The sequence below is a fragment of the Symphodus melops genome, assembly GCF_947650265.1.
Source record: "Symphodus melops genome assembly, chromosome: 3".
Classification (NCBI taxonomy): domain Eukaryota; kingdom Metazoa; phylum Chordata; class Actinopteri; order Labriformes; family Labridae; genus Symphodus; species Symphodus melops.
This window is the reverse complement of record NC_136693.1, coordinates 20290781-20306705: the sequence shown is the minus strand read 5'-3', so window position 1 is coordinate 20306705 and position 15925 is coordinate 20290781. Positions and strand designations below refer to the sequence as shown.

Sequence of the window (15925 nt, the reverse complement as noted above, 5' to 3'; positions counted from 1 at the left end):
TAGACAAAGATGGATGTGTATGGACTCACTCACGGTCTGCCGTCTTTGTGGGCTTGTAGTCCATCTGATCAGCAACAGCAGAGGTAGTGTTTAAATCAGAAAGCAGGTGATAATGTGACTGATACTTCTTCACGAGTATTTTGAAGTGTATAAGCATTATTTATTATATACAGTATATTAAAAAACTGCTTTTATTACACCCTGTGTGAATGCAACAGTAGAAGCACACAATCCGTCTGTATCATGTTACCTCTCCTTTGTTACTCTCCAGAGAGAGGGCGAAGTAGAGTAAAGCAAGGTGTTGCTCAATAACAAGACCCTAATTACCCATCTGCAGCAAGTATTTATCAGGACCAGAGAACCTGTGTTTGAAGTTTGGACTTTTGTGTGGAGGTTCCACAGGAAATGACTTGACCTGAGATAGTTTAGCACTAACTGTAATGAAGATCTATTATTCCAAACAAACAATAAACAGGGACACAAACTCTTTAGAGACAAGACCAAGCCTGTTGTTTTTACAGAAAAATCAGCTTGCTTAAATCTCCAAACATTCAGATCCTTGTGTTTCTGTGTGTATTCTTCAATCCACATGGACGTGAGCCTCGATGGACAAAGTTTACCCTTGTTTTATCGACCATGTATGTGGTTTATACTTTCAATAACATTAAATGATACGACATTGTAGTATTAAATTTGCCTCCAGCTGGTCATAGTTGGCATATTAAATTACTGCTGTTGAAAAGCAGATGAACGTGTGCATGTCCTGTGTTGGCTGTGTGCACATTGCGTGTTTAATCTTTCGGGATTTTTTTTTTTTTTTCAGTACGTTTAGTTAATGCTTTCCCATGTCAAAAAGCAGATGAATATCAACCAAAAGATCAAACTCAAATTCTCAATGCTGCAGCTCTCTGAATATTCAATCACAGAGAGGGATTTCCAACATTTTCTCTTGTCAAGATATGCAGCGGATCACTGCTGTCAGGCACTCCCTTTCCCCCGCAGAAAATAGAGGCATTAAAAAACAGCTTTATTTGGGACTGACAGGCGTGCATGTTGAATTTGCTTAGCCTGTCCCCGATGGGTGTTATCACCCATTGGGGTACAGGATTCACTCATCACAAAAAGGACTGTGCAAATATTCAAGTCAAGTAAATTCTCTAGTGAAATGTCAAGACACGGTGTAAGGGATGTATGAAACTTCTGTTGCTGAACTTGATTTGACCCAGATGAAGTCAGAGCCAAGTAACTGACACCTTCAGTCCCTGCAGTCACAGAGGAGACATCTTTTTTGATGATGGTTAAGAAGCAACATGAGCCTTGGTAGTTTTCCTGCTCAGGTCTGCTTTGAGCAGGCACGGTAGTTCTGCGAGGAACACTGGACGATATTTCATAAAATCTGGGTTAGAGGCTGCATAAACTCAACTTGTGTGCCTATTTTCACACACCTAAACATGCATGGACATGCACTCACACTATTTTATAATACTATAAATGAATATCAACCGTTAAGTGTCAGTCTGGTTTAGGGGAATTTCACTTGTTTCAAATGTAAAAAAAAAAAAAAACTGCTACCAAATTGGCGTGAAGTATGTCATGCTTTTGCGAAACTGGAGCTATTGTCAGCAGCTGTTATCACTTTCGAGGTCTCATCACATGATGAATGTTTGCCTTGGTGGCAAAGCTGTCGTTCCTTGCCTTCTTTACGAAGTGTACATTAGTCTAGTGGGCTGTATCTGTCTTATTGTTTATTTTTGCTTTGAGTTGTCTTTTAGGAAAAGGTGACGTATTCAAGCCCTGGACTCAGTTATAACAGATGTAACGAGGGCCCCATTTTGAGTAGTGTGGAGCCTTATTGACTCATCAGTTTTGACGGATATTGAAAATATTGCCTTTTCTGTCTCTTCCTTTTAATTTGTCAAGCTGAGGGGAAAAAAAACGAATAAGTGCATGATTTAAAAAGCCTTGTCCAAAAGTATTTCATGTTAGAATGACAGGCTCAAGATACTGTGAAGTTTTTCTCCTGCATGTCATTGCTGAAATTAGTGCTGAGCCTGGCTTCAGGCCGTTTGCTCATACTTCCTGTACGTGTGCTGTGAATGACTGACAGGGGAGGTTAACATAGCCAGCTGTCAGCTCTCACTAGTGCTAACTAGCTGCTAATCTCTGTCTCAGTCCCACAATGAAGACATTGATTCCTGCAGACCAACCACCACCCCATCTGCCACAATAGTCAATTAAACCTGGAAGGAGAGGGTGAGAGGGACTGAAACCTGAGAGGGGGACACGGAAGAGAAGGGAAATGAATTTGGAATGGGGGGGATTTTGAGATGTGTGAACTCATTTCTTTGGAAACATGTTAGTGTGTGTTCGTGTGTGCAATTGCATTCTTTTGTATCTGCATGTCACTCATGAATATGGCCTGTACTGTCCATCTGCCATAGCACATTATGGTTCTCAAGGGGATGTGCTGAGGGGCTTTGACACTATTTGTAGTCCATGTCAAACAAAGAGACTAAGACATCACGTAAGACATTATTGTTACCGTCTGTCTGCACTAAAAGACAAGATGTGGTGCTGTAGCTTCATGCTAACTTCAAGTTATTTCATTTAAATACATATTGAGAGTTTTTTTATTAAAATGAAATATATATATATATATATATATATATATATATATATATATATATATATATATATATATAGACACTCTTCACTGATTTCTAAAGAAGCACAGTCGATCACCAGTAAATTTGTACTGATACAAATACATTTCAAACATATCAGCTTTTTCTACTCCTGAGATTTTGTTAGTGTAACATACACAGATAGATGTGTGTTTGGTATGCTTTCAAAAACAACTAAAAAAAATCATGAAACGGAGAACAGGCTCAGACTTCCCTGTTTTTTCTTTGAGAAAAATAAACACCTATATTAATAGGCACGCATCATGCAACGTTACCATGCCCAAGGCCTTGGCAACCCAGATGTCTGCTTGGCCACAGAGGTCTGTCTTGAGTTAATGGAAAGATATTTGGCTCCCTGTAATGGAGTTTTGTTTTTGTGTGATATAGAATAAGGTGGCGTCTGCCTTTTTATTTTTTTTTTGCATTATTAAGTAAAAATTTACTTTATTCAATTATTCAAATCAGTGAGCAAAAAGAGACATCATAGTCTGTGCCTCATTTCTGCAGTCTTTAAATCAAAGTTCTAAATTCTTAATTATTCTATTTGTTGTATTATATTTATATAAAGTAAACAGACAGTTAAAAAATACCTGCAATGCAAAATTGTTTGAATTGCATATACAGTATTAACAAACTGTATCACATCATATTTTAAAGTTCATGTGAAAAAAAATCCCTACAGATGGAGGAGTTTACAAAATTTCAGTTTAAAAATAACAAAACCACGAAAGTATATTCTGTGCTGACATTATACCTCGTTGACTCTGTTCAGAAAATTCCAGGACAATCTTTTTCATTTGGATCCTTGAGTGAAGGAGATTAGAAAGCCCCAGGTCGAACAGTCGGCTGAAGAATGGCCCGTTTGGCTTACAATAGAGCACAGTGTTTGTAAAGCAAATAGACAGCAACCCTACCTCTGAATGAAGGGAGCTAGAGCTGTCAGTCACTCTGTTGACATGCCCACTGAAAAATCAGCTTATTTAAAAAAAAATCAAACCAAAGCAGGGAATTTGCTGCAATGACCCGAGTACTTTTAAACCCATCTCTGACATTTATCAGGTTACTGATTTCCACATTTAAAATAACTGGGATAGTTTGAGTGTATTAGTCATATTACACTCCAGCCTACTGAACCCTTTTCTTCTTTTGCTAATGCAGCCTTCAGACTCACAGCATCCGTAAAGAACAGGCTTAGTAATAAGAGGCTACACAGTTTCCCTCGATTTATGCTTTCATCTGAGATTTAAAGTCTTTGTATCCCTTACTTCACCTAAAGTATTTAGTCCAGATTGGTTCCTTACATATGTTTAAGAATTCAAGTGACTGCAGAGAGCTGGCACAAAGCTCTTTCTCGAAGTGTAACACAGTCATGCATTCTGCCTTCATTAAGCAGGGCTCTAGTTACATGGACCAGTAGCCATCTGACAGTAATGTGATGCTAATACATTAAATCAGAAGTATATGATACCTAATTTAAATTTATTGAGGGTTGAAACTGAAAGTCATTTTTTTAAACCATGTCTGGGTTTCCTGTGAAAAATGTCTGTAACGACAATAAAAGGCACTCAAAGAAAAAAGGTCAACAGCAGACGTGTCTCAAAAGAACAAATGTAACTAGCTTTTAAAAAATATACTGCAGTCTAAATATTGGAGGGCACTGTGTACCCTTGCTCAATCCTCCCTTCAGTCATTGTACATGCGGGTTGCTATATCATGGACACGGAAGCTTCAGCGTTTAGCCAGCTCAGCATCAGTCTTAAAACATTTATGCTTTCTAACTTCTCTGAATTTTTTAAAACTTGACATCAATGGCATCAACATTTTGCTTGTTTTCTTAAGATATAAGCATAATGATTTCATTAATTAAACTGTGATTAAGAATGTGAAGATATTGCTGGTATTTATAGGTTGCAGAGGTAGATGCATATCTGTGGGAGATGAAAAAACAACTAGTGACTGAAAGAAAAAAGTTTTGAAAGAAGAAAATATATGGAGAAATCAAACAGCAGGACATGGTCAGGGAGCATATAGAGGGAAATACTGACAGAGTGACAGGTTGTGGAAAGTCTATAGACCCTACTGTCTCCGGTGTTTGTGTTTCTCTCTGTATGGGGTCCTGTCTTTCAAAATAAGACTGCTCAGTTAAAAGGGCCACCCTGGGGCCACCAGGTCCCCTCCACAGAAAGAGTTTGTGTGTGCCAAATCTGGAGAGTTTGAGGCTTGTTGTGTTTGAGTGTGGGCTGTTATTTCTTTTTTTCATTGTGTGTGTGTGTGTGTGTGTGTGTGTGTGTGAATACGAGAGAGGGAATTGGGTTTTATTGAGATGTTTTTTGTGTGCTGTGTGTGTGACAGTGTGTGTGTGTGCTCGTGGTTTTCAGTGCATCTGAAGAGGCTGATTACCCTATTCACCGGTGGAGACAGACAGGTCCTCATTCACTTAAAAAGTTCCTGTTTATTTCAGTTGAACTCTTGATTATCCTGCTTACTCTACAGAGTCTACTGAAGCTGCCAGCCTTAATGAAGCAATCATTTATTTATGCTTTGAACAAAGGCATGGCCTGGTGTAGTGCTTTGGCAGACTTTCCCATCAGCATTGCTTATCAAACCTTACAATGCCAACCGGAGCGAGATTAAAAGAAACTCAAATTCTGCTCTGTAGCCAACTGTAAATATAGTCGTCCTGGTTCCCACGACTATATGAGGCGAGACATGCTGCTTCTTTTCTATAACCCACTATCTCCCTTCTTATTCTACTGGGACAATATGCTGTTAAGTGCAACACTGACATGCTTAAGTGACTGCATGACTGCAGAAAGCCAACAGATGAGAAAAGAAATCCCTGAATCACTCCCTTCTTTTTCTGTGATTAATCATCAAAACTAGAACAATTTAAAAAAGAGAAACACACTAAAACATTTATGCTCCCTTTTTATATTCAACAAATAGTAATAAAACCAAAAGGATTTTTTTAATTTTAAGAAGAAACATCTATTTGATATGCATATTGTCATATTTCATATGTCATGTCATATTTCTACATGCAAACACAATGGACTGCACAACCTCACACTTTATTATTTCTACAAAGGTAATTGGTGCACAATTTCCAATTTACCACCAGTATTTCACAGTTCTGGACCACTTAGTACATCTATGGTGCTTAATTAGGCATTCATGTTAAACCTCTGTCGTCCTCCTGGCCTCATCCTGATATACTTTGTGTATGTGTTGGTGACTCATAATGGAGGATCATGTTTGTCCCTCTGCATTGTTTTAATATTTATTTTTTACTCACTTTGTTCTTCCAGGTTTTTGTGTCAAACTTGACTTGCTCTGTTACCTTCATGCATCTGTGATGGACCCTGCATAGTTCAACATGTAAATATAGGTTATCCATGTATTATGGTCTTAATCTAACCCATGACCAGCCTGGGATCTGCATGTGTGTGTGTGTGTGCGTCTGGTGAGAGATGTTTAACCCTCACTGTTAAGCCCAGCTTCACAGTAACATACACACAAACACTCACATCATTGATCCCCTTCTCACGCAAAGCCACTCAACACAAGGCAGCTTGAACATTTTCTGCAATCTGCAGGTCAGGACCAGCGTCGGCATTAAGAGCTCTAGGGCCACTAATTGTGCACTTATTGAGACTAATGCAACTCTCAAATCTCCCAAAATAGCTCACGCATAAAAGCATGCAATCACATGGATTTTTAAACTGTTTAAATACGCTCAGACATGATTCCTTTTCATTTTAGAACATTCTTTTTATGCTGTTACTGACTAACTCATCCTGCATGGTCTTGGTTTAAAAAAGTTTTTAGGTGCACAGCAATTCCTCCGTAGTTTGTTTAAATATAAAAATCTATGGTTAATAAATGATGTAACAGACTATACTGTATGTGCTAAACAGATGGATATGTACATGTGGCTCGGAGGGTGTTAAGACATGTGGGTGCCATCTGATCCAGCTCCTTTGTCACACACACACACACACACACACACACACACACACACACACACACACACACACACACACACACACACACACACACACACACACACACACACACACACACGCCCCGCCCCCCAATCTAAATTTCATATGACTCTCTCCTAAGCCTCTCAAGTTTCTTTTCACTCTCACTTTCACACTCTTTATGTGTCACTCTTTGTTCGAGCTTATTTGCTAGAGTGTTTGGATGATTTCACCCTTTTAAAGGAGTCCTACCAAAATGAAGTGTGTGTGTGTGTGTGTGTGTGTGTGTGTGTGTGTGTGTGTGTGTGTGTGTGTGTGTGTGTGTGTGTGTGTGTGTGTGTGTGTGTGTGTGTGTGTGTGTGTGTGTGTGTGTGTGTGTGTGTGTGTGTGTGTGTGTGTGTGTGTGTGTGTGTGTGTGTGTGTGTGTGTGTGTGTGTGTGTGTGTGAGCACACTCATATGCTTGGCTCTGTTATTCTGAATGAGACGTGTCCCTGCGAGAGCCTTCACATCACCTGTTGCCATGGTAGTTAAATAGGCAGAGAAGGAAGGGAAGGAATGGAGGGAGACAGACAGGCAGGGGAGGGGAGCGAAATTGGATGATGAGTGCATGTTCTGGACTAAACCAAAGAGAAGGAGCAGGAGGGGGGGAAGGGACCGATAACAAAAGGAAAAGTGAGGATGCAGTAGATTTACACTTGTCGCGAAGTCATCACTTGTGACCTTTTTTCTCTGAAGATAAGAATAAAGAAATTCTGCAACACCTGTATAATTTGCTGTTACTCGAAACATCATAGCTCAACAGAATTGATTTCATAAAGGCTTTCATGGTTCCAATTCTCTGTTGATAGTTTACATTAATACAGCTTGTAGTTCTTCCTGCAGGAAGTCCAGGCTCAGAATCCTCATCCTATAAGCTCTGTTTGGCTATTTATGACCCTGAGCGGGGGAACAACACCTGTTTAAAATGCTGAACAAAGCGTTTACCAACACAAAAACCCATGGATTCATTGGAAGCAAGTAAAGGTTTTTCTTCCCTCATGTGTAAGTCTGAGAATTGGGCCCTGCCCCAATATCTGCACTTCGGCCCTAAGGTTTTCCTCAAAGTGCACGTCTGTTCAAAGTGCACCTTCGGGGATAAGTGGGGCCAAAGCTGTTAGGAGCAGAATTGGAACAGTTCTGTACACATCACTTATAAAAGCTTCCTTCACTTATCCACAAAGCTCAATGCTGATGCCCGACTAACAAGTAAACTTTATTTGACATTTGGTTTGTACATGTCAATACAGCTAATGTGTGCCTATGATTATAGCTGTGATACAACGTGGTCTTTTTTTTTTTTTACTCTTTTCAAACCAGGATAATTGATCTAACCTTACACTTAAAAAGACATTTCTTCTCCATCATCTCTTCTCGGCTTCCCTGTCAGATCAACACAGGAACAACCGTTTTGCTTCCCCATTGGTCAGCTGTTCAACATGTCAAAACCACAGGGATTCTGGGTAGAAGCCTTAAGTGAAGTTAGGTGTGATGGGTGGACTTGCATGAGGGGTGAATTAAGGGTGCAAGGATTTATGATAATAATACTTTATTAATCCCACATGGGGAAATTCCGTTTACACTCTGTTTAATGGACATTAACACACACATAGGCCGAAATACACACTCATGATGCACAAACAGGATCCTAGGGGTTAATGGCATGCATTAATGGAGAGGTCTCAGAGTGAGGGGGCTGCAAACAGTGAGCGCTTCAGAGCAGTTTTTGGGGTTCGGTGACTTGCTCAAGGGTACCTCGGCAGTGCATAGGAAGTGATCTGACACCTCAACAGCTACCAAACCAATTTCTAGACTTGGTCCGTGCCAGGACTTGAACCGGCCTCCCTCCGGTTTCCAACCCAAATCCCCACATACTGAGCTACTGCCGCACCCTACAGTCTCACAAGCCCTTTCCAGGAAAGCACAATTAAGGGGGATAATGGGACAGGGTTGTTTAATATCTTTAACATACCTAAACATTGTGAAATGTAGTTTTTTTCCAGATTTAAATCTTGTGGAGAAACATGAAATTGTGAGAACAGTTTTGCCCTGTAAAACTAGAAAAACAGTTAAATTGTGGCTGTTAATGTGCTCAAGAAAACAAAATTGAAAGGAAGCTGCCTCCATTATAGACAAAATGTCAACAATGATGGAAAACGATAGAAAGCTGAAATTTTAAGATCCTTCTTGTTTTGAAAAGAAAATCTGGAGAAAAAAGAAGAATGCAAAACATACCATTTGAAAGTACTAATTATGCTCTGAAGAAAAGTGAATTAGTCAAATGTATGATGGATTATTAGAATATAGAGTGGATGAAAGGAAACTAGACCAAGAAGGTTGATGTTGTTGCCAAATAGTTTCTTTGTCAAACGTGAAATGACAGGTTAAAAAGGAGGGGAAGTCTATGAATGATGATGTCTGAAGAGAAAAATGGTGGAGGAGGAGGACAAGTGGTTGTCAGCATAATTGCCAGGAGTAAATGGGAGGCAAAGAAAATAAGAGATGAATACAGGAGAAAGAAGATAGGAGGAGAAGAGGAGGGGAAGTGAACGTGAAGGGGAATGCCATTAACGGCTTTGTCGGCTCCTCCTGACTGAGCAATGGATGGACACACGGATAAACGAACAAATGAATGAAAGAAGCAGAGAGTGTGAGAGCAGGGTGCCCTTTTTTTAACTGTCTTTTCAGAGATTAGGGAGGAGAGCATCTCGCTCTGTTCACTTCATCTTTTCATGGCCAACGCCTGTCTCTCTCTCTCTCTCTCGCTCTCGCTCTCTCTCTCTCGTAAAGAGAGCAGAGAAGGGGCATGTAGCCAGAGAGAGAGACGTTGTGTGTATTGTGCTTCTAATTTTTCTAACACATATAACATAGGTGCAATATGAAGGGAGGGAGGAGTAGGAAATGTTTCTGAGGCTTCATCTTTTCAGTTTGTAGAAAAGAGACAATGGTATGGTTAAAGAAAAAATAGAAAACAAGCTGGTGAAAGGAGAGGGGGATGGAAGGATCAGGTGATCAAGATGATTTTGATTAAAATGATGCACTTCGCTTTTACACTGTAGGGTTGGAAAGCGAAAGAGAGAGAGGGGGGGTGTAATTGTCTCTAATGTACAGCCTGAGCACGAGGAAGAAAATAGAGGCATTGCGAGGCTTTAAGGAGGACGACGCAAGCAAGAATATTATAGCTGATGCAGAGACACGGAGAGAAATGGAGGATAAAGATGCATAGTTATTGGGTTGGTAGTGTCACAGAGATCTTATATAGTGGTGTAGCTTCTGAAGTTAGAGCTGATGTGGTCTGACAGCATCTGTGCTGCAGGGCCCGACGGACTAATTTCAAAGTGAGACGGAGAGAGTGAGATAGTTCAAGAAGAAAGTAAGCGTGTGAGGCCGATGTGTCCAGATGGCGAGGTTGAGTAGAAGAAAGCATGATTTCTCATCTGTCTGAACGATGTGCAAGACATGGCCATCGCATCTGCTCATTCATTAACAGATCGACATTTTGGCCCTTTAATGTGCAGGATTGAGGAAAAGCAGGAATAAGATAAACCCACCGGCTTCTTAAAAGACTTAAAATGTTCCTGGATTTCAAATAGTTTTGCAGCACATCAGATGATCTGATTTCTATTAGAGTGGTTTTCTGCATAACGATTGAGTGCTGAACTCTAAAGAGTAGAGCTGAAACGATTCCTCGAATAACTCGAATAATTCGATTACAAAAATTCATCGAAGAATTTTCGCTGCCTCGAAGCTTCGTTAAGTTTTTTTTTTTTTTTTGCGTCATCAAAACTTTGGTATGAGTATAAAACACGTGTAATGTAGCTGCAGCTACCTGCTCCTCTCTCTGACACACAGCGCTAACGCGCACACACGCGAGCGCGGCGTGCCCCTTTTCATTTTTAGTCAGCACACAGTTGATCCGTGATCCATACGACCCAGTCCGGAACACGTGATCTGGTCAAACAGTCGGCTTTTCTCCGTTCACTCTCTCCGTGTTTGCAGCTAACATAACGATAGCAACGTCCTCTCACAGTCTCTGTCATAGACATACTGTATGTCTATGGTCTCTGTAGTCTGTGAGCGCGCTGAACGCACGCGCTGCAGGAGCAGACAGAGATACACTTTTAACAATATACAGGCTGATTATATGAAATGTCTGATGTCTTCAAAGCTAAATCAAGAGATAACTTGTTTGTGGAATAATAATTTAGCAAATATAAATTTAAAGTTTCTCAATTTCCTTATCTGACATAATGATTGATTCTGTGATTGATTCAACAGAACATAATGCTTTCTCTATTAAATGTACTGTAACAGATGTGTAGGCTACACAAAACACTATTTGCTATTTCAGCCATTAAAACGCGTTTGGCCTGTATTTTTCATCTACCTGCCGCCTTGACCAGTGACTCATAAAGTGAATTTGGGACCCTGTCAGTAATATGGTGAGCATCATCAGCAGCTGTAGAGCAGAGGTGGTTGGCTGTAACAAGCAGGCGTTTCCATGGTAACTGCAAAGAAGCAGGTTTGTAGGGACGACCCAAGACGAGTTAAACCTTAATTAAGCAAAAGTATGATTTATTAGATTACTCGATTAATCGACGGGATATTCGATAGAATACTCGATTACTAAAATATTCGGTAGCTGCAGCTCTACTAAAGAGCTCTTAACAGTCATAAAAACAACAGCTTGGGGTCAGTGAAAATCACTGGTAAGCCCTGTTAAAGCAAAAAGGAATCCAGGATCACATATCACACATTCGATATGTTCACTTTGTCGGACAACTTGGGAGAAAGTTGTTTTCCGTTTTAAGAAAGCCCGGGTGCCAGTTTAGTAACTGTTACTATGGAGGCTTTAACCCAGCAGCCTGTCACCTTGATCCGACCACAACACAAAGCATGTGACAGTTTCAGGAAGCCAGTGTGTGTATGTGTGTGTCCATCTCAGGTTCTCACACTCTAAACACTCTATCCGATCCATTTGACTCCCTAATCCACCGGGAAACTCTTTTCTCCATTCCACTTCAGTTTTTCTCCTCCTCCTCCACTCCTCCTTCTCCTCATACTCTTGGAAATGTATGAGTGTTTGCAGCATGCCACCACTCTTCTCTGCACCATAATGCATACAGTAGTACACTGATCTCAAATCTTGTCTTTTTATATGTTTCCTGATTGTTGTTGTTGTTGTAAATTGCGTACAAATTAAAGAAGAACTTGTGAATAATGAAGAGATCACATTTCATGATGAAAATGGTCATTTCTTCTTTTGTCTTTCTTCCCAAAATTGTAGCTTTTCCTGGAAGTTCTCGGTCTAAAAGGCTCATGAATGACAGCTTATAATGTGTAACAGTACTCCCACATCTATGGTGCGAGATGTTTCACATGAAAACTCCCTGTTGAATGTTGTCAGTGCTTCTGTGTTTTTATTTAAAATAGTATAAAAGATAAACTGTATTATCATTGCATTTCTTGACTGTTAAATATGTCTCTTTTTTTGATCTGTCATTCTCTTGGTTTTTTCTTTGTTGTTGTTTTACATGTGTGGTTTTCTCTCTCTCTTCTTCTCCATGGGTTTCTTTGGCGAGAGGGAGTGAAGTGAAAGAAACTTAATCCGTCTATTGAACAAGAGGTGGAGCCGTCGGGGGCTAGTTTTTTGTTTTTTTTCCTCTTTGTCAAAAAAAAACCTCACCCTGCTTTTCATTCCTCATCCAGTGCTGAATGCCTCTTTACAATTGCCTCTCTAAATCACACATTCAGATCAACCAATTATTTCACTTAGAATGTGAAGGTCATCCAACAGTTAATGTCGACCATGTTTTATTGGCTGTGGTTTAGACAGTCTTATATTTAAAACTGAAGGTCAAATGTTGTCCTTGATACCCTGTCAATCTCTCCTCTTATTGTTAATCATAATGAAATGTCTGTAAGTTTTCAATTAAAACCCAGCTGTTTGTTTATTTCAGTCTAAGAAATGACCCTGCCTTTATTTAGGACAGGCCTCAATATGAGACAGGCCTTTCATTATTTAGGAACCAAACTCTTGCATAGCAAATATGGTAAAGACCATATTTTTTGCAACAGAAAGAATATGTAACTGTACAAAATGAGGACATTGATAAACAAATCAAATCACAATTATGAATGTGTTCTTGTTTTGTCAGACAGCCTGCTGCACTGTGGGGGAGAGAGGGCGAGAGCCCTGTTCATATAATCACTAACGAGTCTACTTTAACTTATAGTATAGGCTAAATGTTTGATAAGAGATGGGAAAAGACTGTTTTCATCATTTCAACATGTATTTCCATCTGTAAAGCCAGCACAAGCAGCAGACTGCTCCATGTCCCTCCTGTCACGCACTGAGGTTTAAATGTCTTCATCCAGATCATCATGCAGGAGACTCTGAGACACACACACACACACACAAACACACACACACACACACACACACACACACACACACACACACGCACACACGCTCACACATCAATTTCCTGCTGATCTTTAATCTTCTTTCTCACACATACTGGCATTATTCCGTCTTCATTGACAGATGTGGAAGTTCATCTCATTGGTGGATAATTGAGACCTGCCTCTATTCGTAAAAACACGTCTATTTAACTGTATTTTGTATGCAGTGCTTGATATTGATTTATACCAGTGGGCTTGTATAAGTCTGGATCCATAATGTTTCTCACACTGCAGCTGAATCAACAGCGCTCATGCTGTAACGTGTGCAGTGTGCACTAATGAAGGATCCGTTTGTGAATGTTTAATTGTCTGATATTATATGTGCCAAATGACTGAGGTCAAGCCTCCTTTTATACCATTTTAAAGCTCTGTGGGGGAGCCATCAAGTTGGAGCATTGCATGATGGATGGTGTTTTGGTAACATTTGTATCCCCTTTTTATAAAGTACATTGATTGTCTGCTTTATGTTGTTAGAGCTGAGCTACTTATTTCATCCTGTACTTTTTAGTTTCAAATTGATCCAGCTGTTTTGACCAGACTTTTACAGAGTGGTGTACATTATGCAGCTTCCAGGACACAGATCTATTGTGTACCTTTTTGTCTGTAATGACTGGAAGGTAATTATCTGCTGTGTTATTAAGTGTATTTAGTCCACTACTCATCGATGGAAGGGAACAGGCAGAGAGAGAGATCAGTTGCTGAAAGGTGAAGCACTACATTTCCTCTCTTTTATCCACATACACCATCCCTCGATCACACAGAGACCGTCTCCACCCTCAGGCCAGATTTTTTTATTTACTTCTTCAGTCTCCATCACTGCTCTTCTATCACAACTTACTATAAAATGCCAGACAATTCCCAGTAGTCTTCCTCCATGGAAAGCTGATTGCCTCCTCCTCCCTCTCTTGTGGGGTGGCACAGTTAGACCACTTAATATCAATATTCTCTTTGTTGTGAGAGATGGGGGGCAATTGCCCTGACCGTAGGAATAATTGCGCACAGATATCTGCACACATGCATTGACTTGTTCACACAGACGTCTCACATAGTCATGCACTGATAACTGGGACAGACTTACACAGAATACAAGAACACTGACACAAATCCACACACGTAACCCAACATGCACAGGGGAAATGGGCAGAATGGGGACACACACACCCGCTGCAGAGTGACTGTAAGGACACATGAAGAAAGAGTTCATTCTGCTGCACAGGGCGACACACTCATGCAGAAAGCACCTACCACTCGGTTAAGTGTGGCCTTAGGCTTGTACCAGAAGTATGAGTGAGGAGGGCGGACAGACAGCTACAGAGGGATCATTTTTCAGAGTGATGAAGCCCAGTTCAGTTTTTGTTGAAGACAAGAGAAGACTGTTCGGTCCTAATTGATGTTAAAATCTCCGAACATTTATTGAATCTGCTCATTTTGCTCAAGCTCAGACTATACCATCACAAAGATGTAACGGAGATAATGGCACATGTAACTGACCTCAGTAATGAAATGGTCGACTCAAATGAATCTTTTGTTATTGAGACAGACATTCAGTGGCGAGATTGTGAGGTGCAACAGTTCAATCTAATGTTTTTCAATACAACAGGGCTGCCATGAAGTTTTGTGTTCATTGTCTGTTGTTTGTGTTTGAGTTTAATTTAGACCAGTGTTAAATTATCTATATCTAATTGACGTCAAATAATATATATACTTTGGTTGGACTTTTTTTTTAAAAATCTATATATATGTATGGGGTTTTGTCCTCAAATTAATTTCACTGTTTTGAATTTGTGCTATTAAGGAAATATGACCAAATTAAATCCCGACAGCACATTATGTCAGTTTGCATTTCATACTGATTTAGGTTGAAACATAAAAATATCAAGGCTTGCTTAGCAATATGTTAAGGCAATACTTCCTTTTTCATCTGCTGTTCAAATAGGATCCATCAGAATATTCAGGGACGGCCGTTGTACAGCTGGCTATTGATGCCTCTATTAAGAAAGCAGCAACACTTTCCCACCATTTCATCACACTGTTCATTACAGAAAGTGCTTGTGAGTCAGTTTCCAAACAGTCAAACACAATTATATATTAAGAACTCTGCAGTTCGATTGCAGGTCACAGTGAATATCAAACTGATGTGTATCAACTTCTCCTCTAATAAAACTGAAAACCATGAAATGCACTCAAAGATAAACCAATAACTAACCCCTCTTTTTCCATTGACAGCTGAATGTTTCATCAGAAAGAGAACGGTAGATTAAGACAAGTTCATAGCTCTCATTTATTTGCAATTCTGTCTGAACATAATGTTTAATTTATCTACTCAAAGATGAAGTTTTGTCCCCAATCAGTGCTCCTTTCCCCCCGTCTCTTTTCTGTCCCCTCAAAGCGAAGCTTGCGTGCAACACACCAGGAAAGCATGTGTTGTAAATAGTGTGAATTATTGAATGAACCAGAATGGTGTGTGTGTGTGTGTGTGTGTGTGTGTGTGTGTGTGTGTGTGTGTGTGTGTGTGTGTGTGTGTGTGTGTGTGTGTGTGTGTGTGTGTGTGTGTGTGTGTGTGTGTGTGTGTGTGTGTGTGTGTGTGTGTGTGTGTGTGTGTGTGTGTGTGTGTGTGTGTGTGTGTGTGTGTGTGTGTGTGTGTGTGTGTCGTGGGTGCGTGCATGCATGCTCACATGTGCTTCTGAGCAATTCTGAAAACTATGTCAGACAGCTCATGCACCGCTGCACCCATTTTCTTGTGGAACATCCCTCCA

General features: G+C 40.1%; 1 protein-coding gene across 1 annotated transcript in view; it reads left to right on the top strand.

Moving 5' to 3' along the window:
* The window catches only part of LOC306821068 (frizzled-3-like), a 29490-nt gene that overhangs the window by 2944 nt on the left and 10621 nt on the right, over positions 1-15925 (top strand). The gene's annotated exons all lie outside the window — the stretch shown is intronic.